The following is a 25,778-nucleotide window of genomic DNA, read 5'->3' on the forward strand; positions in this document are numbered from 1 at the left end:
AGACCACTGGTGATGGTTGATGTGACAGGTGCTAAGGGATTTCTTCAAGGAGTCCTTGTACCTCTTCTTTGGTGCCCCTCTATTTCGATGGCCGGTGGAGAGTTCGCCATACAGGGCAATCTTGGGAAGGCGGTGGTTTTCCATCCTAGAAATATGCCCTGCCCAGCGCAGCTGCGTCTTCAAAAGCAGTGCCTCGATGCTGGTAACCTCTGCCCGCTTGAGGACTTCAGTGTTGGTCACAAAGTCACTCCAGTGGATGTTGAGGATGGTGCGAAGGCAGCGCTGATGAAAGTGCTCAAGGAGTCGCAGGTGATGGTCTTGAGGACAAAAGGAGATTGAGGAAGAATCGCACTGCTACAGGACCAACCCTAAATCAGACTTTTCCCTGCAGCCGCTGTGGCCGGACCTGCCTGTCCCACATTGGTCTTGTCAGCCACCAGCGAGCCTGCAGCAAACGTGGACTATTGCACCCTTCTTGAATCTTCGTTCGCGAAGCCAAGCCGAGAGAGAGAGAGAGAGAGGAGGAGGGGAAGAAGCATCCTTTTCCTCCTTTACTAGTTCATGGGGTAATATTAGGTTGAGGGAGAAAGAAATGAATGAGAAAATGTGGAAAAGAGGGAGAGAAATCAAGGAAAAGAGAGGGAAAGGTTGTTTTATCTTGCTTCAGCACAGAGGCCACTGCTTTGCTTCAGAGCCAGTTTGGTGAAGTGGTTAAGTGTGTGGACATTTATCTGAGAGAACCGGGTTTGATTCCCCACTCCTCCATTTGCACCTGCTGGAATGGCCTTGGGTTGGCCATAGCTCTGGCAGAGGTTGTCCTTGAAAAGGCAGCTGCTGTGAGAGTCCTCTCAGCCCCATCCACCTCACAGGGTGTCTGTTGTGGGGAAGGAAGTTAAAGGAGATTGTAAGCCACTCTGAAACTCTGAGATTCGGAGTGGAGGAAGAGATTTAAATCCAATATTTTCTTCTTACAGAAAGGCAAGTCTAGCAGATAGTGCCTTTCACTGTACTCGGACTTCCCTGTGGCTGCAAACAGAACTGCTTCAAAAGGAAAATCATTGGAAAGACATTTGGCTTGATCTAGCATGATGCTTCAGGGGCTCTCCAGCTGACTTGGGCTTCCCGAATTTTGTCCCCTTAGTGCCACCCCGCCTTTGTATCCCTGCTTTTCAGTGTGTAGACTTTTCACAGATACTGGAGAAAGATGTGCAGCAGCTTCTGCTGTGCTGTTGATTCATTGGAGAGTGTTACAGAACTGGCTTGAACAGTCAAGCTACTTTGCACAGTTCCCAAAAATCAATTATATATAGAAGTGCAATTTTAGATCTAATATAATAATTAGAAACTGAATCCAATTAATCATGGTATAAGCATCCAATAAATACAATTGTTAGTGCAGTATATGTCACTGAAGCATTCAATAATTTGTATTCTGTCAAAATTTCGATAAATTCTGCATACCCCAGGACAATGCATTCAAGGAGAATGCAAATATAGTTAAGCTTTGTTGTTCTATTGAGTGAATTTTAAATGTGCACATTGAAACCTAAAAAAGCAAAACTCCCCTTTACCAAACAGCAGTGAACATCAGCTCATTATCAGTAGGATGTTGCCTTTCAGGATCACTTCCTAAGGATGTTATGAAAATAAAGGATACCAGGTTATGCTATTGGAAGGTCCAGTTTCAAAAAGCCATACCCAAAAATCCATATCTCATCAAGTCTCAGGCAAAGCTCTTGAAGAACCCAACAGGCTTCATTTAAACATAATGCTGGTGAGCAGGAACTTAACCATCCATGCCTCCATGTGCCCAGAGTCTCATGTGAACCGCACAGATAATTTAGGAAAGTGGTATAGACCAAAGAGGCCATGGGCATGTCACCTTCCCAATTCACACTTCCTGTGAAAGTTCACCTTCTTCCCAGGAGGCATCGGTTGAGAAAGCCATGGGCTTCCTTGGCTTGTGCTACGTGTCCTGGAGGAAAGTGAGTCCCAGAGCTTGCTCATTTGTTTGTTGAGGTGTGAGTGACAGGCCATTGCCTCCCAAAGCCATACTGCTACTGGCGAGGACTCAGGAGCAGCGCCGGTGCTAGGGTGCCCCACCATGCCTGCCACCCCAGGCAAGGCACCCCCCACCCCCTGCAAGTAAAACATGCCCCCACCCCCAGTCTTCCCTCAAACACAGGCATCCAGCCAGCCTCATTACAGCCACCTTACCAGCCAGAGCTCCCTTCCTCACCGCGCTGCACAGCAGGCACTGTGATCTGGACTCATATCCAGACACACACACCCTGCCTCTGCCACCTCTGTGATTTAAAACATTTGAGAGGGTGCCAGAAGGGCCTGCTGATCAGCTGTTCGATGGAGCCTTCATTTGCAAGTGGGAAGGGCAGTGGTCCTCCCTTCCTCGTTCACTTGGTTGTTTCTGGTGGGGTACCCAATTCAGCACCACCCAGGGCCACGCTTGTAGGTGACTGCCTACATTACCTAATGGAAATGCCAGCCTTGCTCAGGAGGAAGGCAAGACCTAGTGGTGCTGACAGTGCCACTGGAGTTCACTTTCTGCCCTGGAGGTGGGTGACAGGGAGAGTCTGTGATATGACAATGGGTGCAAATCATGCATAGATAACCCACATTTCACTTACATCACAACTGATTTACCTGATGTTGCTTCTTTCTTCACAGAGCTTTTTAGAGATGTTCTGGGGTGACCAGTTGGGTCCTTCTGGTGCTTTCTCCAACTCCACCAGGAAGATCTCCCAGCCCTTGGACAGTTCAGCATGCTGCCTCATGGAGCGTTTGGATTCCTTTGCTCTCTGCTCCACAGTGAAGAGACAAAGCCACAGTTAAATACCAGAATCCTGGCCCTGTCTCCTCTTATCCCACTCTCACCTGTAGCTTCCATAGCAATGTGATGGAGCTCTTTGAACTTTCCACAGCTTCAATTGAGTGCATTGAAAATTTAGATATTGGTATTTTGGGGGATTTTTCAATCTGTCTGTATACCCATTATATCAACTTGGTTATGTATTTTATATTAATTATATGCTTCCTTTGTGTAACTGTGCCATATGATAAAAATAAATAAATAAATTTACAGCAAGATGGACTTCTCCAGTAAGAGCAATCCAGGGAACAGGCTGCTGCTGCTGATTGCAAAGGTCAGGATCTCTTCAGAGTTTCTGGCCCTACCTAGCCTGCGAGCCCTCTCTGCCTCTCAAGGCATTCCTAAAGGCCACCGTTTGCAGGGTGGCTGGCAAAATACTAGAGAATTGGACAAAAACTGGCATATCTTTCCAAGGATCTGCTTAGACAAAAGCACTAAATTTAGGCTTTGGTTATTTTTGCAGCTACATCAATGATTTTTTTTTAAAAAAAAACGGCTGCTATGCAGTGTAGTAAGTATGTATGGGATGCTCATTGTTGGTTATGGTAACTGGAGCTCCATGAGCACATGGGATGCACTGCTTGCTGCATTGAAAATGGGAGACTACAGGTGATGTGTGCAAATGCATTTTGTGGACTGCTGTGCTTCTGCTTATGCCTCAGTAGGCTCTATCTTGGCAGAGATAGAGAAAACACCCAGAGAAAATGCACTAATGATGTGTGAATATGATTGTAATTCATGTGAACTTGCTAACTTCAGCAGTCCAAGGTAAGATGAGCACACAGTACAGTGTCTTGGGATTCCATAGAAGAGTGGGGCACATTAGGTTGTGGAAGGCAATGTTCTTACCACTTGTCTGTACATTTGGACAAAAGGTTACCATGTCCCAAACAGTCATGGCCTACCACTTTAGCAGTTCATCCAGACCAATGCAGAAATTGCTCAAGAAGGTACTGTTCTTTTATAATATTTCCTCTCCTCAGTTTTTCATTCACCTGCACAAATATATTCTGGCACTGCACTTTCCTAAGTCATTAAAATGGAAAGGGAATACATTTGAAATGATAGAACCATGAGGAGAGAAGCTGGCCAGGCAGGCTGAGGCATTCTGGACATGGAGAGTTGCCAGAGGCAATTAGCAGGCAGCATGAATCTTCTTCGCTCACTGACCAACTATACGCAAATGGTGTTTCTTGTCCTGTGGGTTACGGAATGGCAGTTTAGCCTGTCAAGTTGCACTGAAGTTTGCTGATTGAAAGGACTTGGACTATGCTATTACAAAAACTACATTTAAGAAAACACTCTTAATCCCTGTTTTATGAGGCACTCACGAAAAAAGGCAGCTCATTTCTTTGTGGAGAAGTAGCAACATCAGCAGTTAGCAAAGAGAAACACATTTTCAACCTCTGGTTTGAACAAAGTCAAATTGGAAGCAGGCAAATAAAGGTGTTTATGAACTCCTGAGACCCCAGGTAAATATCTCAGGCTTTTACCAGAACTGAAATAAAAACACAATGAGCTATTGATTTTTTGGCTTTTCCACCTAATTTTTTTTATTCTATAACAATGTAATTTGCTTTCATAGTCACTGTGAATTGGCACACTTGATTGAGCACAATAGAGGCACACCCAGATTCAGAAGGAATAACAAAGACTCATTGCCTTTGGATTCATAGGAGTCCTTTGACCCATTTCATAATCTCTGAACAATATCACCCTCTTAACATAGTCACAAAATACATTTGGCGTGCTCCCATTAGCTGGGTTGGTTTGTGCATAAAGCCAGCAGATTTTGGACCCACTAAATCGATAATAGGCTCATCTCCAAAGGTGCAGACATTTGGCTGGCTGTGTTGAGAATATCTCAATATTTATACAGAACATGTGCGAGTGACTCATTCTAAGGATGCCTATAGCTGAAATCAAAGAAAGACAAAATAATTGCACAGAAGTAGTGAGTAACTATCAGTAAGAAAGGCACTGATTTTATCAGGACACTGACGTGGCCAGTAATGATGGTGATTTCATTCCATTTGTGTCCCACAGACTTACAATGCAATCCAAAACAGAACTATACTCTTCAAAGTCCACAGACTTCACAGGACATAATTGGCTGTAACTCTTTTAGGATTGCACTTTATATCAGGGTGTGTTCACACTGAGCAAAATAGTATTCAGGTAAAAGATACATGCATCTACTACATATATTAAAAAAGCACCTCCATATTGGTAACAAATCTGAGATGTGAGTAGTGTTAGAAGAACAGACTGGCAATGTCTCTTGCTTTGTCCTCCATGATAGGGTTCCCAAGTCCAACCCCAGAAATATCTGGGGACTTTGGGGGTGGAGCCAGGAGACTTTGGGGGTGGAGCTAGGGGGGAGGGGGAAAATGGCATCGGGGAGCCTGAGCTCATCTCGGAGGAGCAGCCACGGCGAACGGAGAAGAGGCGGCAGCGGCGCGGCGGCCTCGCCCACTCCGCTTCTGGAGTGGAATCGGAGGGGGGGGGTGAAGGTGGGCCGGGGGCATGGCGAGCCGAGAGTCCGGGTCCTAGAAGGGCCCGGATTCGCGGCTCACCATGCTCCTGGCCTGCCTCCGCCCTTCCCTTCTCTGGTTCTGCCTGCTGCCTCTTGGCTGCTCCTCTGAGATGGGCTCAGCCTGGGCCCATCTCGGAGGAGCAGCTGTGGTGGGCGGGGAGGGGGTGGCGGTGGTGCGGCAGCCTCGCCCGCTCGGGGATGGGGCGGCTCGCCATGCTCCCCGGTGCTGTTTCCCCCCTCCCCCCGCTTCCGTTTTTTTGGGAAGCGGGGGAAGAGGATGGAAATCCTGGGGTCCCCCTCCAGGGCGGGAGGGTTGGGAAGCCTGCTCCATGACTACAAACACCATAGAGCAAGCTAGATAGCTAGGACAATATCAGTCTCCTTCCTGTCTGCTCTGCTTTCACTCACCCTCTCTAAGCAGTAGAATAGAATGTAATCTCACGGAACTTCCTTCCTCCTTGTTCTTCCTCTTCCTTCTTCCCTGCATACATCAGGGGAAACAGCATGGTGTCTCTTCTCCTCATCTAACTAAGCAGATGGTCTACTACAATCCAAAGTCATCCAGTTAAATAGAATAGTTTAGACACTCTTTTTCTCCACTATATTTATTTGTTATATTTCTTTAAATAAATCCACCAGCATTGGTTTCTTAACTTAAAGCAAAAACTCTCTGTGCAATTTGTGAGATAGCATGGTAACCATTAGACTAGGCCACGCTGCTGCGCTGAAGCTCAGAAAGAGCACTCTGCTAAGTGAAAGTAAGGATGGTTGCCTGACCAGTCCAGCAATTCTAAACCAGTGGATCAGAACCTCTTTCGATCTCCAGCTGTATTTTCTCAATTGCTAGGATATCATGGGGAAAAACAGTACTTGAAACTAGAAGTTCTTGCTAAACCACATCTAAAAAAGCAGATGACTGGGTCCCCACTGGGGAGAAAGGTGAGGTATAAATGAAGTTGAATAAATAGTCTGTTGCCAAGCTGAAATTCAACTACTGTCTAAAAAACCTTCACCTACTGAACTTCTGCCAATGATAATAAGGACACAGATGTATTATTGTTTACATTTTGTTTTGTTCCATTAAAGCAGGGGTGGGGAACCTTTTTTCTGCCAAGGGCCATATGGATATTTATAACATCATTTGCGGGCCATAAAAATTATCCACTTAAAAAACAGCGCTCTGCCAAAGGCGAATGATTCAGGCCAGCAAAATTAATGCAAATAATTGTTTTTCTATTTGAAGTGATGTGGGGAGAGCCTAATCTGGTACACACACACATGCTCAGCCCACCACCCTAGGCAAATGCATAGGTTCAGGGCTTTTTTGTGGAAAAAGTCCAGCAGGAAATCAGTAGCATATTAGACCACATCCCATAATATTAGCATATCAGGTCGCACCATCTGGGATAATCAAGTGCAAACTGAACTGTGACAGTAACTTTTTCAGACCCTACAGCAATTCTGGCCAGCCAATCAGGCCTCAGGGAGGCTGCCGCACAGTACATCTGGGCCCTGTGATCCCTGCCTGGCCCTGAGGAGGCTGCTGAACAGCGCGACTGAGCCCCCACAATCCTCACTGGCCAGCCAGGCCCCAGGGAGGCAGCCACATGGCTCAGTTCGGCCCAGCAATCTCCGAGGGCCACACCAAGTGACCTCGACGGCTGCATATGGCCATCAGAACAGAGGTTTCCCACCCCTGCATTAAAGAGAGATAGCAGGTTTAACAGCTGTTCTTGCAACAGTGGTTTGCATTCCCTAAAGCCTTAATGGAGCTAGAAGAGCAACTGCTAACCTATTTTTGTAAAAATCAAACATCAAACAACTGTGAGTCTCCCTCATATAGAGAAAGAGCAAGAGAGACTGGCGGACATAATGATAATTGTATCAAAAATACAATGCATTTAAATGTATGGATTTTCTAGCTTCTTATATAGTTGCATTTTTTCTTTTTGTTTATTCTTTTCACTTTTCTACAAATCTGCAGCACAAGATTGTACTATTAGTCTGCAGTCCAGCTATAAGGAAGGGCAGTGCAAACCCATGCAACCAATTTATGCAGATAGCAAACCAAAAGGAAGCTAAATCTACCAGTCAAAGAGGAAACCAAAAGGAAATTAAATCTACCAGTCAAAGAGATAGAAAGTAGGCTAATCTGGAGCCATAATGACCTTTCTATGGCAGAGGAAAATGGTCTGGTACTGAGCATTTTAACTCACATTCAACATCCAAGATGAATCAGTATGTACAGATCCTGGGTACAGATATCCAGAAAGAAATCCCACAGACTTTCAGTAGGAGTGCCACCTAACTGGAATTAAAGCAATGCAATAAAGCAAATATAAATATTTTTTCAGTATAGATGAGGCAAGTCAGTTTTAGTTAATAAATGACATTAACGGTGTTGACCTTTTAAATGGCATGCAAAGTGTTCCACAGCTATTATTGTGCTCATCCTTGCAATTACCTTCTGGGACAAACTTTTTTAATATTCTCATTTTACAAGTGGAAAAAAATGAGGGCAGATGTTCTTAGGCACCAGAATTCATGTAGGTCTACTGAGTGAAGAGATTATTTAGAATTGGAACCTAGTTCTCAAAAGCAGAAGTGCAAAACTCTATGTAGATAGGTTATTTTTGTCTGAACTAGGTAGCCCCTAGGTAGCCTTTGGTACCACTATATTTAACCAGATCTGAAGATAATCTATGTTAATTGCAGCCTTCTAGCTCTGCGGCTGTGTTAACTTGAGGGGGAAAATCAAATCACTTTTTTATTTTCAAAAAATTATACAGAAGACAGAACAAATAAACAACAACAGGAACCTATTTAGTATATAGCCATGAAATGGCTATCTCAGTGCTCATAACTTTAAACCACTGGACTGATTTCTTTCAGACCTGACACGTGATAATGTGTACTGTGGTGAAACTAATAACTGAGAGGCAGCTCAGCCAGGGCAGAAAAGTCCATTTGTTTTATTCATGGAAATGCTCCTGCTTAAGGTTAATTTCTATGTTATGGCTATAACTCTCAATGTAATCACCTCTCCTATCGATTAGCAATTTCCCGCCTTTGCTCCTGTAGCCTTTCCCAGGACATTTTGTCCCTGGGAGTGTGAGTTTTATGCCCCTCAGAGTTATCAACCTGGAGATTATGAATTTTCACACTGACACTGGTTGAGGTGCACCTCATAATCCAGGCATTGTTGTATAAATGAAGACAACCAGGGCAGCCTTACATGCCACACAGAAGTGGCAAGAGAGGGAATGCAGCTCCCATTTTCTGGTGTATCTGATCAAGTGAACTTAATGGAGAGATACATCAGGAGCTGGCACTCAAACATTTTAGTGTGGGGAAGATTTTCCATAATTTATTTTTGATCATTTTTTTAAGATGAAGTTTCCAGGCCTATTTCAGTATATAATTCACAGTCATGCAGATCATGCAAATAAAACTTTAACAATAAATAATACTGATGTAATGAAATTTGAAGAACCCATATCAGGAAAAAATAGAGGCTTGCTTTTCTTTCACTTTTCTTTTTCTTATTACCCCTGGGTTTTTTCCTGTTTAGTATTGTAAACTACATTGGGCTCCATAGGGGGAAAATGTGGGGTATGAATATCTAAATAAAAATAAATCAATTCCAGAAGCCATTCTCAGTTTCCTCTAAATGTATTTGTTTTTTCATGGAGTTAACTTTATGCAGAAAAGCCAGCTCTTAAATTTTTACAGACCTATTTAGGGATAAAAAAAGCAAAAACAAGACCTGGAGCTGACAGTGGCTCAGATCATGAGCTACTCATCGCAAAATTCAGGCTTAAACTGAAGAAAACTGGGGAAGCCATTAGGCCATTCAGGTTTGACCTTGAACACATCCCTTATGAATATACAGTGGAGGTGAAGAATAGGTTTAAGGAACTAGAGTTGATAGACAGAGTGCCTGAAGAACTATGGATGGAGGTTCATGATATTGTACAGAAGGCAGCAATCAGCAGCATCCCAGAGAAAAAGAAATGCAAGAAAGCAAAGTGGCTGTCTGATGAGGCTTTACAAATAGCTGAGGAAAGAAGGAAAGTGAAAGGCAAAGGTGAAAAGGAAAGATTCACCCAACTGAATGCAGATTTCCAGAGAACAGCAAGGAGAGATAAGAAGGCCTTCCTGAAGGAACAATGCAAAGCAATAGAGGAAAATAATAGAATGGGAAGGAGAAGAGATCTCTTCAAGAAAATTGGAGAAATCAAGGGAACGTTTCATGCAAAGATGGCCATAATAAAGGACAAAAATGGTAGGGACCTAACAGAAGCAGAAGAGATCAGGAAGAGGTGGCAAGAATACACAGAAGAATTATACAAGAAGGATCTCAATGTCCCAGACAACCATGACAGTGAAATCACTGACCTTGAGCCAGACATCCTGGAGTGTGAAGTCAAATGGGCTTTAGAAAGCATTTCTAACAACAAAGCAAGCGAGATGATGGTATCCCAGTTGAGCTACTCAAAGTACTAAAAGATGATGCTGTTAAAGTGATGCACACATTATGTCAACAAATTTGGAAAACACAACAGTGGCCACAGGATTGGAAAAGATCAATTTATATTTCAATCCCAAAGAAGGGTAATGCCAAGGAATGTTCAAACTATTGCACCATTGCACTCATTTCACATGCCAGCAAGGTCATGTTAAAGATTCTACAAGCTAGGCTTCAGCAGTTTGTAGATCGGGAACTACCAGAAGTTCAAGCTGGGTTTCGGAGAGGTAGAGGAACTAGAGATCAAATTGCCAACTTTCGATGGATTATGGAGAAAGCACGGGAGTATCAGAAAAACATCTATTTCTGCTACATTGACTATGCTAAAGCCTTTGATTGTGTGGATCACAACAAACTGTGGCAAGTCCTTAAAGAGATGGGAGTACCAGACTACCTCACATGTCTCCTGAGAAACCTGTATAAGGGTCAAGAAGCAACTGTCAGAACGGGAAATGGAACAACTGATTGGTTTAGAATAGGAAAAGGAGTTCGACAAGGATGTATATTGTCACCCTGCTTATTTAATTTATATGCAGAGTACGTCATGTGGAATGCTGGCCTGAATGAAACACAAGCTGGAATTAAGATTGCCGAGAAAAACATCAACAAGGTTTGGAAGGGGTAGTTTCTGCCAAAGGGTAAACCAGCTGGCTTTGTCAGCTGGCCACCAGCCTCAAGGGGCAGGTTGGAGAAGCCCTCTCAGTTATTTAATCTGACACCATGGCCAGATCACCTCAGTTCAGCTGTTTCAGTTTTGCTCACCTTTTTACCATCACTTCCAAGGGAAAGCCATGTGCATGCAGATCAACTCCAGCCTGCATAGTCATGCTGAGAGGCTAGTTTAAAGGGTTCTCCTACCTGAGCTGTGGCCACATACAGCTGATCAGTGGCTAGCTGGCTTAAACCCTTGAACTGGGAAGCATCACAGCAGTGGTTGTGTCTCATCAGTGGTGTTTGATCCCTGCTTTAATTTTCTGTCTCAGTGGAGGCTTAGGCTGCAGCAGTGGTGAGTGTATGGCTGGCAACAAGGTCACCAATGGGCTCAATCACCAACAGTGGGTCCTTTTTGGTGGACAGGAACTGAATGGGTGGGGCCTCCAGATCAGTGGGGAGTGACAGTATTCAGGGCAGTGGGGGGAGTGCTTAGGGTTGTCAAGTCCTCTTCGTCCTGGAGCAGGGAACTTTCGCGCATCCCAGAAGTGACGTAATCGTGCCGGCAACGCCACACACAGCCACTCTAGGTGTTTCCGGGAAAACTCTATGGTTTTCTCAGACACTAGCCATTTGGGAGGGAAAAACTCTATGGTGCCTATTGTACCATAGAGTTTCCCCTCCCAAATGGCTAGAGCTTCTGGGGAAACCATAGAGTTTTCCCGGAAATGCCTGGAGTGGCCACTGCACTGCACTGTGTTGATGTCACTTCTGGGTGATGTCATCACACCGATGACATAGGGGAAGGTTCCCCCTGCCAGTCCAATGTGGGCCGACAGGTTGGGAACCTCCCAGGCAAAGGAATCCCTGCCCGGACCAGGGGCTTGGCAGCCCTAGGAGTGCTAGGCACTGTGGGCTGATGCTACAGGGACATTTGCAGGTTTCTGTTGGTGGGGAGACTGAAGGGCTGGCCACTTAATTAACCCATCTAGGAATTTTGCTTGATTCAGTGCAGGGCACATCACATCTCTCTAACTGCTCATAGATCCCTCCTCTCAAGGGCTATAGGCAGTAAAAAAATGTAGTCTCAAAATGATTAAATTGTTGCTGGGCCATCTTAATTTTGCATGTCAAGTGATTTCTCCAGGGCACAACTTTTGCACTTGGCTGGCTCATGCCAGCACCAGTGTGTCTTCTCCCCACCACCACATCAGGATTACACTTGTGGGAAGACTTGTTGGTTTGGCTCAGTCTTCTGGTTCACTTCAGTGGGGTTTTTATATGGCACTTGGGGCTCTTGCAGGTCCACATGGATGCATCCAGCAGCTTGGGGTTCTTTAATGAACACTGGTGTGCAGAACTAAGGGCCCTGCAGTGGGCTTGATCAGCCATTCTTAGGGACCTCACCTTTTTTGAGTTCTTCCCTATTTTGGCTGTACTCTGAATGTGGCAGGACATGTTCAGGGACAAGCATGTCTTCTTTTGGTGTGATAATCAAGCAGTTATTAGAATTATTAATCACTAGTCATCATGCTCCAAGTGTGTTATGCGACTGGTACATAGGTTTGTATTGACCTGCTTGGTTTCTAACATCTCTTTCTCAGCCCAATACATTGCAGGCACAAGTAATGGCATTGTGAATGTCTTGTCTCAGTTTTAGGAAGAGATGTTCCAGACTCTAGCTACCAGTGTGTACCACCAACTGGAATGCTTCCCAAAGGACCTATGGATGCTTGGCAGTGATTAATTATGCAGGGTGGTCTATTGCCCCTTCTACCCATCACCCTATGCATGAGTGATTTCTGTCTTTTCTGTTGCTGCATCGCTAGGAATTGCTGACCCTTGGCCTACCTCTGAGATATTGATCCTGCAGTACCTGGCCTACCTTAAAGAATGGTGGCTTGCAGTTAGGAATATGGGAATTCACCTGTCAGCCATCTCCTTTTCCGTAGAGCAGGGTTTCCCAAACTTTTCTTTCCCATGACCCGGTTAGTTTTACACTTCTCCTTCATGGCCCACTAAAATTTGGGGGTGGGGCCAGGAGACTTTGGGGGCGGAGCTGGGAGACAGGAATTATGCCATTTCCTGTGGTGTCAAGGGCCAAGTGATGTCACTTCCATGGCACACTGAACCAAAACTCCACATCTTCCTGTGATGCCGCTTCCAGGTCACTCCCCCAAACCTGCCTCTTCTGAAGTAAATTCATTTTCAGAAAAATCTCTCTGAAACTCATACTGAGTCAAAATGGGGGTGGAAAGTGGGCGGTCCTCTCTTTCCACTCCCACTCCTACATGCACCTATCTGTTTGTGTGTTCTTCGCCAGCTTGCAAGCACTCCTAATGCCCATGTTCAATCGCCCACACCACATACACATCCCTTTCTCAATAGCGCTGGCCAGCGTATGCAGTTGGGAGTGCTGTTGCCATTGCCATCAGGAATGCCAGCATTGTGTACCACACACACTGGGCCCTGGCAGCTGCTCTACCTCAAAATATGCTGACACATTTAGTAGGCCCTTCCTTCAGCTGCTACTACTGGAACCCTGCCTCAAGCTACAACCAAGCTTGCTTGGTTTCAAGAAAATCTTTTGACAGCTATTTTTCATACTTTTCTTTGGTTGAAACACTGGAAAATTGCTGTGAAAGGTAGCAGAGTATTGGACTGCAATTAATGAATTAATTTCAAGTTATATGAAGTTCATACAAGCTTTTCTGCAGTTATCTCAAAAAGGATATTTATGAGGGGCTTGCAGCTTTTTACTGGCTGTGTTTCCCATGCCTTTAAAAGCAACCTGTTGTGCAGATACTTAGCCGGTGAACTTCTTTGATCCTTTTAAATATCTACAGGAGGAGTTTAATTTTGGTGTCAGACAGCTGTTAAAAGCTGGACCAATAAAATGGTGCCAAGTTCATAGTATCATCACTTCCAGTGCTGTTGAGATATACCGCAGTGATCTCCAATAATCTCTTTCTGCCCCACACCTCTCACTCACTCACACAGAAATCTCATAGAAGGACAGCTGGCTACAACTGGGGGTGCCAACTTTTCATTGGCAGAGCTCCTATGTATGCAACAACACTGTGATGAACAGAAAAGTCTCATCCAGTAAAAATGGAAGGAAAGAAAGAGAAAGGGAAAGAAAGAAAGAAAGAAAGAAAGAAAGAAAGAAAGAAAGAAAGAAAGAAAGAAAGAAAGAAAGAAAGAAAGAAAGAAAGGAAAGGAAAGGAACAACATAAACATAAGAGGAGCCATGTTAGATCAGGTCAGTGGACTATCCAGCCCAAAATTCCCTCATACAATGCCTCAAGAGCACCAGAATGTCTACCAGTGGGGCCAGGGCACTAGAAGCTCTCCCACTGTTGCTCCCCCCCCCCCACTTCAGCACCAAGAATACAGACAGAGCATCATTTGCGCGGAAAGAAGGAAAGGGGGGGGGGAGAAAAAAAAAAGCCTTTCTCACCATCAGATGACCCTAGCCAGCAACAATTCTGCTCAAGGGTCGTTTGGTAAAAAAAAAATAGCTAATGGAATGAAAAAAACACACACACACCCTTCTTTGCTGCCCAGGCCTCCCGGCGAAATCTCCCCAAAAGAACATACTGCAAGGAACATGAAAGCTTGAAGAAGACTTCATGGGTCTAAAGTGCCAGTGGATGCCAGTTTTTCTCTCAAACACTGGGAGCGGGGGAGAAGGAAGGAGAGGCAGCCCAGCTCCTCTCTGTACAACACAGAGACGGGTCATGGCTAGCTTTGCTGGGGGCTGGGCTAGCTGTGCTGGGGGTGGGGCTAGCTTTGGCTTTTCTTGTGACCCAGTAGTGAGGCTTCCATGGCCCGGTACTGGGTCACGACCCTGCAAATGGAAAACACTGCCATAAAGCTATGGGGTTCTCCAGTTCCTGCACTTCTCTGGCATGACATGCCATTGAGGGCTGGAGAAGGTTCACCCACTGTGAGCCAGATACCCATAGGTCCATCACATTGCAGATCCTGCATGATATCATGCAGCAGCTATCTCACACATGTTTTCAGCCTTTGAGGATACCCTCTTCCATGCTGCCTTTGCTTTATCCTTTTTTGGGGGTTTTCTGTAGCAGTGAGCTCCTCGCAGCTTCACATCACGAGAGCAGCGGCCATGCATTGGCATTATGGGACATTTTGGTGCAGGGCTCTGAACTCCACATTCAGTTATGCAGGTCCAAGACAACTCAGCTGGGGCAGGGATCTAAGATCCTTCTTTGTTCCACCCCCATGAGTCAGCCCTGTCCAGTCCAGTGCATGGCTGAGTATATGGTTGGTTGGCTTGATCTGGTACTTTTTTTAGTACACCTTTGGCATATCACACTTATCTCAGTTTACTTCATTTTATATTTTATAAACCCCCTACTTGATTTTTTAATGAATTTTTCATTTGCAAATTCTCTATGTCCCTCATTCTATAGTTCTGTCCACAAATTACAGTTAATGCAAGTACAATTAGATTCAGACATATGCTTGATTTTTTAAATATGTGCATTGAAGAATTCTCTTGTTATACTCAACACATGTACAGTTCACATCTATCTCCATAGCTCAGTGTAGCTTAGCATCTGTTTGATGCCTAAATCTGAACCTTTACTGTCCCAAGAACTGACAACTTGGGTCCTCCTGGACTGACTGCAGTGCAAGAACAGGATGATGCAGTCCCTACTGCCCACCCAGAGCACTCACAAGTCTTGGCTCCAAGGGTGGAGAGGAGTGCAGCAAGATCAGGGGTAACCACTCAGAGGCCACCTGGGGCAGCAGCCTCAGGATGGGCATGGGTCCAGTCATTTGACATGGCCCATTGTGGCACACACACCATGGCCTCTGGGTCCATAAAAGGGCCAGCAGCATTGATCCAGCCCCAAAGACTGTTGGCAGGTAGAAGAACATGGTGGGGGCGGGGGGAGGAGGGCCATCAAATACCACAACCAGGACAGGTCTGCCATTCACCCCAGGGGAATAAGGAGTCAGGGAGGAAAGGAGGGACCTGCACCAGTTGATCTCGACAGGGGTGTGTGGGATCTCGATAGGGAGGCGGGGGAGGACCAAGCAGCCAAAGATAAGAAAGGGGGCAGAGCTGAAGGGGGAGGATAAAAGGAGCAGTCAGGCAGAGGTCAGGGAGGAGAGACAAACTGGACATCAGAGGTCATTCTGGAATGTGTGGAGGAGGAGAAAAATACTGGATCTGGGAGTTTTATAGATATGGATGCTAACTATTTTGCCCTAATTCTCACCCTAAGAATCTGATTACAAGGGGATCTAAATATAAACTGAATGGTCAGCCAAGTGCATCCTCATCATCGTACTCATAAGATATCCTTAACTGCAGCATGGTAGAAGCAAAGTTTCATGTCCAATTTGCCCATATCTCTTGAATTACACAGAGCCATATTCTGCAGTTCAAGAGGCAGAACTTGTGGAGATAGCCTGAAGCAACTAGCAGTCAGAGCTGCATTATGGTGTTGTAAAGAGATATGTAAAGACATATTTTCTCAGAAATCGCTTTTTTAAAAAACAAAAAGCATAAAATAATAATCAGAACATGTGGTAGGAGGGATAATAACTTACTTCAGTTTAGCTGAAACGTTTTCTTAAAGCAACATGCTTCTGAGAGAAAAAATGGTTGATATGAGTAATCTGGTGAGAGTGAAAGCACAGCTGGTCAGATAGGTTTCAGTCATTCTTTCTGGGTGTCTGAAGTGAAGGACACTCAAAGCTTGTGCGTGTTTTGTATGAGCAGCCTAGTATGTAAATGCAACCAAAAGAGATGATCAATGGAGCTGCTAGTATTGCAAACTGACTGTGAGGCATTTGTATTTGGTGTGAGTGTGTGGCAGGAGTCAGTCTTGGCAAAATGGCTGGTCATCTGTTTTGATTGCCTATGTCAGAGCTTCAAGGATGTGAGTTGCAAAGTAATGAGAGACATTACTGGGCTATAATTTCAGCCATAGCCAATGAGTTGTGAAATAAAAAGCATTTGATAGTAAGGCCATTCAGATGGGATTCATTGGTTTGCATTGCATTGTTTGTACTGTGCTGCTGAGTTCACATTGCTTAAACTGCAGTGTGTTGGCATAACTCTCATTTGACACCAGACCTATTAATTCTTCTCTCCATAGGCTGATCCAGAATGGCTCACTGCCTTTTTGACTGATTAGTTGAAAGAGGAGAGCAATGGGAGCCCAAACCACTGCAGACATATGAGCCACTGCATTGTCTGCGGTGACACCCACACCATCATCAGACTGTACTCTTTTTCCAGATTTCCCATTACAGTTCAGATAGCTAATCACACCCATTTCTGAGCAAATTCCCTTCCCTGTAATTCTATGAACATCTTCTTTTCTGCTTATTGCTGTACTGTAGTTTCTGATATGTTCAGCCAAACATTTTCCTGAGTCTCTTTTATCTTTAGTTGGTCATTCCCTTCCTTATTAGTATTACTGATGAATCACACCACTAAAATTTCCCTCCTAAAAATACTTACATCCTACAACAAGCTTTTTGTCTCTATGGATTGATTCACTTATTGCATTAAGAAAGCACAATTTCTTCTGTCCAGGTGCACACCATGGGAAGTTTCAGCTAATCTGGAGTTTCCTGGGGTGCATGTACCTAGAGTATACACATTTTAAAAACATATTGTGGAACACCAAATGTTACAGTTTGATTGTGGTCAGTATAACTATGCACATCACACCATGTGCATTTATCATCCTTAGCTTTTAAAGTCCTCTTGGTGTACCTGGTCTGTGCATTTCCATGGATGCATTTCAATGCATAAATGTTTCTCAGATCCAGTCCTTACTATGGAACAAATACTGGTAGTTTATTCCACCAGTCTGTCTTTAGGAGTTTATTCTTGAAATTGGCCATAAATAAATCTTCAGTGAGGAACATAAATAAATGACTGTAATTTATGGTAATTTAAAATAACCATGGCTAGTATACCAATGCTTTCACCTCCAAATTATTTTCCATTTCTTTCAAAGTATCAATACATGTAAAATATACCCTGCTTTACCTGGGATTACATTATCCATTCAAGTAAGTGAATAGTTTCATAAAGGGATAATGAATGGGGGTCACTGAGGTGGCTTGGCTGTAAATCAATCTGAAGACTTCTGATGGGATCATAAAAAACAAGAACTCTGGCTGGGCTTGCATATCTGTTAAAGGTGCAGGAGCTATCACTAGGGAGGAAAGTGGTAATTTCTCCATTTGCTTTATAACTTCTTGTTGTAGTCTGATAGACTTAAAGACTAAAAAGGACAACCTATCCTTTCATACTAAAATATTGTAATGTTCATGTTACTAGGAAACAAGAAAGAAAGCAGAAGTCAAATCATCATGGACTGAAAAAAGGCAAGTGGACAAGGGGTTTGCAGCTTACTGATGGAACCTCAGGTTGCTCCATTGCGCTTTGCAAAATGGCTTCATACATGTCAACTTTCATGGAATTGAAGTAACTGCATTTCATTACGGGTCTGCATGGCACTTTGTAAACCATGTCACACGACTCCTAATGTTAAAATGTTGTCTCCTGATAGAGATCCGGGCCCTGCAGAACTTGATGCAGTTCTGCAATGGCTATAAAAAGAAGATGTTTCACCAGGCCTATGGTTGAGGCAGTGGGAATCCCAAATTTTATCGGCCTCCCCCTGCTCTTTGCTTTTCCATCTACATTACTTTTATCTTGCATTGCTTTATTTGCCCACCCTGCCACCTTAATTACATCTACCTGTACACACATAGGGTGCCCCAGGAGCAGATGAATTTTGACATGATTAACAGTGGTCTATTAGGATAAACTGAGAACAATTTTAAATTATTTATTATGTTTTAACTGTTTACTGTGTTTTTAATATATTGATGTAACCCACCCTGAGCCTGTTTGCGGGTGAGAGAGGGCTAGAAGCCAAATAAATAAATAGGGCAATCCCTCATCCCTTTCAGTGTGTCAGGGGTCCTTTGACTTGGACTCTTCGGCAGCAACATTGATGAGTGTCAGCTCACCAGCTGCATCTTCCTCCAGTGACATCACTTTGTGGGAGGAAGCATTGAGGCAATCAGTATCGATTGTTAGTGCCACAGGGAGCTGATCAGCTTGGTTTGTGCCTGGACCATTTTAATTCTCTAGCCTGACCCTGTTAGGTAGTAGTACCCTCATTACTTTTGGCACTCTTCTGGGCTGCAACATTTGAAAGCTGCTGCAGACTTCTAAGGATTCCCTCTGACCCTCTTTCACCATACAGACCAAAACAAACAAGTCACGTAGCTTGTTGTCAGCATGAATAGGCTAATAATAGACTAATAATGTCCATGTGTGCCATAAATCTGTTCCTATTCTGTTCTTTCTATGTATATCTTATTTGTCCAAAGAACGCACACGTGCTTCTCCCCCTGGATAGGCTAGGCTGAGATGGTGTCCCACTTTTCCTGCCCTTCAGTAATGTTGAATTCAGGGCTTTTTTGTAGAAAAAACCCCGCAGGAACTCATTTGCATATTAGGCCATACTCCCTGACATCACCATGGTTTCACACAGGCTGTTTTGGTAGAAAAAACCTAACAGGAACTTATTTGTATATTAGGCCACACCCCCTGACACCAAGGCAACTGGAACTACCACCAAGCCAGCCGGAACCGCGTTCCTGTGCATTCCTGCTCAAAAAAAGCCCTGGTTGAATTTATAGCTTCACCCCAGAAGTACCTTAGCAGGATTCCTGGAATTTTGTCTGCCTCCCCTCTCAGTGCTTCTGCACAGAAAATTTGTTAGCAAATGCCTTTGTTTGTTAGCAAAATTTGTTAGCAAATGGTATGCTTTCTCTCTTTTTCCATTTCTAATAGGGTCAAATTGTCAGATCACTGACAGAGAAAACTCCATTCAGTAAATCTTTGCAATGGGGCTGAACAGATAACTAAGAGCCTTGGATAAAATTCATTCATAAAGTTGAATCCAAAAATCCATACTCAGTTCATCTAATTAGCCAACATAAAGATAATTACTTTATAGCACATTAAGGAACATTGTGGCATTACTGTCCAATAAGTATGAATTCTGACCTTATTACATTGTAAGATGGTAGCAGATTAAACAAAAAATAAGTGGAATTGCTAATGAACTTTGCCCAGTGAGATGAATTTTGTGGATCCTGAACAGACTAAACATCTATAGTAAGTTAAAAAGAAAATGAATTAAAAAAAAAATAATGTTGCAGAATATTTGCTAGACTTCAGCCCACATGCATGCTGCAAAGACAATCTCTCTGCATTTTTCAAGATATGTGGGTGTCTTCCTTTAAATGGATGATGAACCCTACAGCAAAACTAAAAGATGAGAAATTCAGGAGACATACAACAATATCTGATAGAAATTCTATGGAAAAACAGAGAATTCAAACACCATTTTTTTTAAAGCAAACATTATTCTGTTGTTTGATTCAATATAGTGACGACTCCATTACTCACCTGACTCATAGCATCTGATTAGTCTGATTATTGCTGTTTTAAATTTTATCTGTTTATATGTATCTATAATGTTTATTATAATTGTATTTGTTAACCACCTGAGCTCAAATTGAGGGAAGAGTGGTATATAAATTAAATAAATAAAATGAGTGCATTATAAAGGCTAGAAATCTTTCTGTGCTGAACATTTCCTATGGGAGTTAGTTGACAGCAGCACAATGAAAAGGAGTCCAGTGGCATTTTAAAAAACTATGAAAATTTATTTCAGCAGAAACTTTTAAGAGTCAGAACCAGGGATTGGTACAGACCAGAAAAATGTGATTCAGTTCCAGTTTGCAAACCACAAACTGTCACAAACTTTTGGGGCTAAACTAATCAAACCAGTTTGTGATGTGGTAGAATGACTCCCTATGTATTTTCAAAAGAACATTCAAGCATGTTATTTGATTTTTACATTTCTCTTCCCCCTATCCAAACTTGCACTAGGAAACTCTACGATGTATCTGGAAAATGTGTATCATTGAGGGCTTAGCACTTATAAAATGGAGTATTTTGCTGCTTTAATTAGCAGCCCTACAGGATTCATTTAATTTGCTGATTGCTATAAACAATAGCAAAGGTCTGATTTGGACAGACTGCTGTTGGATTGCCGGCCTTGACAGTGATGAATATGGTTTTATGTTTTCTTCTACAGTAAATGAGCAGGAATTTCTTTTATCTGGAGTGGATTTTTAAGGTGTGTTTTCCATAATAGAAATAAACCTCTGAAGAAATTAACAGTGGGTTAACAGTGGAATTCTTAGAGAAATTTCTGGTACTTAATGCTGTTTTATACTAAGTCAAAGCACTGAACCATCTAACTTGTTTGCATCCATTTTTTCCTTCACTAAACAAATACAGCTAAGCACGGCTTTTTTTGAGCAGGAATGCAGTTCTGACTGGCTTGGTGTCAGGGGGTGTGGCCTAATATGCAAATAAGTTCATGTTGAGCTTTTCTGTAGAAAAAGCTCTGCAGCTAAGTATTGTCCATGCTGAATGGAGGCAACCTTTTAGGACCATAATATCAAAAGGGTCTTATCGTCTACTTCCATCACTGGTGATGCCCTGGGTGATCAGGGCCTTCTGCATGCAAACTGAGTTGCTCTTCCCTTTTCCAACTTGGGCACTGAAAAGCAAGACCTTCTGCAAAGCATAGGGCCTGACACTAATTTATAGCCTCTCTGTTGCACTTTGTGTTTACAAGCAATTTGATATCTGAGACAATACTTTTTAAAAAGTTCCTACTTTGTAAATTATTTTTGTAATTTAAAGGATAATAAGGTTAGGCATTGTGAAAATCTGTAGAACTAAGACCATGGCAATACCTAAAAAATGAACTTGTGTATTACAAGCAATAACAGTTCTACCAGCATTGTAGAACCGTTACAGGCAGTACAGATACAGCTGGAATCTATCATAGCCTCAGAATATCTTAATGCTGCATCAGTTTCTTTACCTGACTCATCCTCCCAGCTACAATCTGTTAATATATGGAAATAGAAAGGGAACAAATGCTTTGAGTGGTGCAGCTGCATAGCAGTACCAAAATTACAAAGATAGCTTGGTGATTCAGTCTTATCTCTTCCATGAAGTGAACAGGTGTTTTACATTGCTATCAGTTTGGATCTTTGGAACATCCTGCATTTGGAAGGGTGCTGAGCAGGGATATACTTCAAGAAAGAAAATATTATAATTTCAGCTCTGGGGGTTAGGGGAAAATGTTTACCATGATTGCTGATTTGGGGGTAGGAGTGTACCAGTTCAGGGTTCAAAATATTGTGTTTTTTCAGGTTCCACAATGTTGGGACCATTATTTTCAATGCAGAACCAATTTGAAGGTCTGTGGCAGCTGTTTCAAACGATAATATCACCATATTTGTGCAAAACACAGTCCTCTCTTGAACTAAGGTTTAAGAATGACCAAATGGATTTGATTTTGCAGTCCCCTGAATTGGATGCCTTTTGGTGCAGGTGCACCACTGATTATCGTGGGAGTGGAGAATGGTGGCAGCCCAGCAGGAGCGCACTGGTCACTAGCATTTTTAAAAAAACAGATCGATTTCACACACAGTTTACCCCACAGTCATGTTCCTGTTCTCTGCGCAGCGTCCGTTGGATTTCCCACTATCTGTGCCGGAGTTACAGGAAGTGCTGCTGCTTTTGCGTAGCAAACATAAACTGGGTTTTAGCGATGGACACTGCACAGAGAACAGGAACGTGACCGTGTGGTAAGCTGTGTGCGAAATTGGTAATAATCTTACAGCAATTGACATTTTTAAAAATCTTTCTGCTGAAAATGTTGCATTTGCCATCCTTCCTGGTTGTGACCTGTTGTTCCTTTTCATAAAGTAAGGATTTCCTTTAAAGAAAACCTCCCTCCTTCCTGAAAGTGATCTGTTTCTGTATTGGTAGCCACAGCAGAAACACAGCTCAAGCAACGAGAGGCAGGGGTGCTAGAAGTTTAGATACTATGTTAGCCACATCAGGACTTGCTACGGGTTTCCTGGACTCGATGAGTATTGAGGTACTAGCGAATAAAATTGGGTATACAACTTCCGATATTCGGAAGATGGGGACCCCAAATGCGTCATCTTTAGTGCAGTTGGGGACTGGACGAAAGATGGTGGTTGGTATTATGCCTTTTTAGCAGGAAACCGAACAAAAGGATGAAGAGGGTTTAGTAGAGGGGAAAGCAGTGCTACAGGCCAGTAGTGCTCTGGCTCTGGGCTGCACTCAAGCCCAGGATATTGGTCAGCAAATCGTGATGCAGATTATTTGGGAAGGATTGTTGGGAAATTTACCTGTGGAGATTAAACAGGTAGTCTGGAATAATGTATCTCCGGAGGAACGGGAATTGGTTCAGTGGTGGAAGATGGTTAATTTCTCTTTTGATGCCACCCAATCTTGTGTGACGGCTTTTGTGTTAACAGTGTCACAGCCTGAATGTTATGATATATATCCGATTGTGCCTTTGGGAATTCAGATGTCTGAAGGATTGGTGATGTATGCTATTGATCATCACTCCTGGGCATACCAAAAACAAAATAAGTGGGAAACGATTGGTGTAGATGGGTGTGTTCAGTATGGGGCATTAGGTTTTATTTGCGAAGATTATAATTTTCAGAAAAGGAATGAGTGCCTCTATAAAAAAGACAATGGTACGCAAAGGTGTTCCTTTGAAGTTATGACAGAACAACAGAGCTCGGTTGTATATACCGGAAAAAGTTGTGTCTGTGTGAGGTCAGAGTGTCCACTAATTCGTGTGGATGAGTTTAAACTATTCTACACACCCACACAAATAAATAGATGTTATTGTCAAGTTAAAAAGGTTAGTGGCTGTGATTTTGAATATCGTGTTCCTCAGTGGACAGTACAATCGATGAAGCATAAATCACAGCTATTTGACTGTGTGAAACCTGTGACATTGGGAATGGATGTGGATATGTTGAGAAAACTAGTGAGCCACCCAGAATTGCAGAGACAGTTACGGAAAATAAAAGAAACGGGAGAGAGAATAGCTATTAATGTGCAACATTATAGTCAAAAGATTATACATATTGCAGAAGATATAGAAGTGTTGGGAGGAGAATCATGGTGATCTTCCTTTTTCTTTCGAAATCTTAGTCCAACAGCAGCGGGTTTTGTTCATTTAATAACGCATCCTATTACAGTTATTCTTATTATTCAGGCTATTCTTCTTATATTGACTATCATGATCATCATTTGGGTTCGTGCGAAAATAAATCAACTTCAAAAACTCTGAAGGAGTTAGAGACTATGTGATTCCAAGTTTTGTAGGATGTGCAATTGTCAACCTTGAGAAGATGAAGTAAAGAGAGCTCCTTTATCATACCTGACGGAAGGAGTTCCTCTGGGTATGAAGGGGGGAATCTGTTGGATTTTTTTTACATATATATGATATTTCTATATGGCTGAAGGGCCCAGATTTCTCTAATAAAAAGGGATGGTTGGCTGACGGATGAACTTATCTGGGGAAATACATTTGGTACTAATTAGTGGCTGGCCGGATAAACTTATCGGCAAAATATGTTTGGAGTCAATATCTTGTTATGTGACTGCATAGTTGCACAAAAATGCTGTAAACAAGGTTGTTCTCAAAACATCTGAAGATGATAAAGTAAACTTTGATAACGGTGTCCTCAACACATGGAGTACTAATGAGGATCTGGGAAAACAAGTCTATTAATCTCATTGTGGAAGAGGACTTTGACGATGCCCTTGTATGGAGCTCCAATGTGTCCGGCGTGGAGAAATATTGTTAAACAGCCTGAACCCTATAGAATAATATTATGGATGTTTGTCTATACCCTGTTGGGAAGAGATGAGATTGATAGGAGGCTGAAATGATCTCCTATAGGGGGTTTCTATAACAATCATCCCAATACCGTAGTGAAATGGAGAAAGGAGGGGGTGAGAGAAAGATTGCCAAATGGGGAAGCCTGTCAGGAATTCAGGCATGGACACAGAGAAGAGATTTTTATGAAATGGGTTTTTTAGACTTTCCTAATAGGCTAGGGAACTATAGTGGATCTAATGGTTGGAAAATCATGCAGGGCAAGTATAGTGGCTATATAGAATTTTTGTGGGCTTTATATAGCTCTTGACATATATATACACACACATAGCCTTTCCCTTCTCTCTCTCTCTCTCTCTCTCTCTCTCTCTCTCTCTCTCTCTCTCTCTCTCTCTCTCTCTCTCTCTATATATATATATATATATATATATATATATATTCACATATGGGCAATATTTCTGGTCTCATATATGTTAAAGTGATTGTATGCTTTGTTATGATGTATGTGTATTAAGGTATTGATTAGAATGGGTGAGATAGGATTCCCAGGCTTTCGTAGGAAAGTCTTTGGTCCCTGATGGGGATTTTTCCCTTTAGGGTTCAGTGGCCTATCTGGTACTAATTAGCAGAAGTATTTGGCAACAATAGGTGGTTTTCTTATGTAATGGGGTTTTTTTGGGCCTTTCCAGCCAAGAGATGACAGAATCTGGCTTTCTGGGTTTTGATTGGATAGAAGGAAGGGGTGGGTTTTTTTGGCTTTCTGGTTTTTGATTGGATAGAAGGGAGGGGTGGACATTGTGGAGAAAAGTATAACTTGGGAGATCAAAGGGGTTTGTCAGTTATTTAATTAACAGTGAGCTTAAGGAAAGCCTCCTGAGAAGCAAGACCCCTTCACACTTCTGAATAGACCATAGACCACCTGAAGCCATAGGAGAGGTGAGGATGAAACGCGTTTTGCTATCTATACAATGGCTTTTCTTTTACTAAATGTTATAAGTTAAGGAACCTGAGCATAGGAAAGACTATAGCCATGTAACTAAGAAACTATGTAATCATGTAACCTTGGACCATGGGTCATGTAACCATACACCCATGAGCCCATGTAACCATGTAATCATGTAACCTTGGGCGTACATTGTCCCTAATTTTGTTGAATGCTGTAGTAATTAAGATTTAAATAAATTTCGAATATATATTTCAGAACCTGAAGTTTGGTGTCTTTGTCCCTGAGGGGTGTTCTTCCCAGAGTATCTGAATAAAGATCCCCTTTTAGTATATAGGGGTAGAACCCTGTATACTTTATCTGTTAACACAGTCATGTTCCCGTTCTCT

The sequence above is a fragment of the Heteronotia binoei genome, chromosome 6, assembly GCF_032191835.1.
Source record: "Heteronotia binoei isolate CCM8104 ecotype False Entrance Well chromosome 6, APGP_CSIRO_Hbin_v1, whole genome shotgun sequence".
In the NCBI taxonomy this organism is placed as follows: domain Eukaryota; kingdom Metazoa; phylum Chordata; class Lepidosauria; order Squamata; family Gekkonidae; genus Heteronotia; species Heteronotia binoei.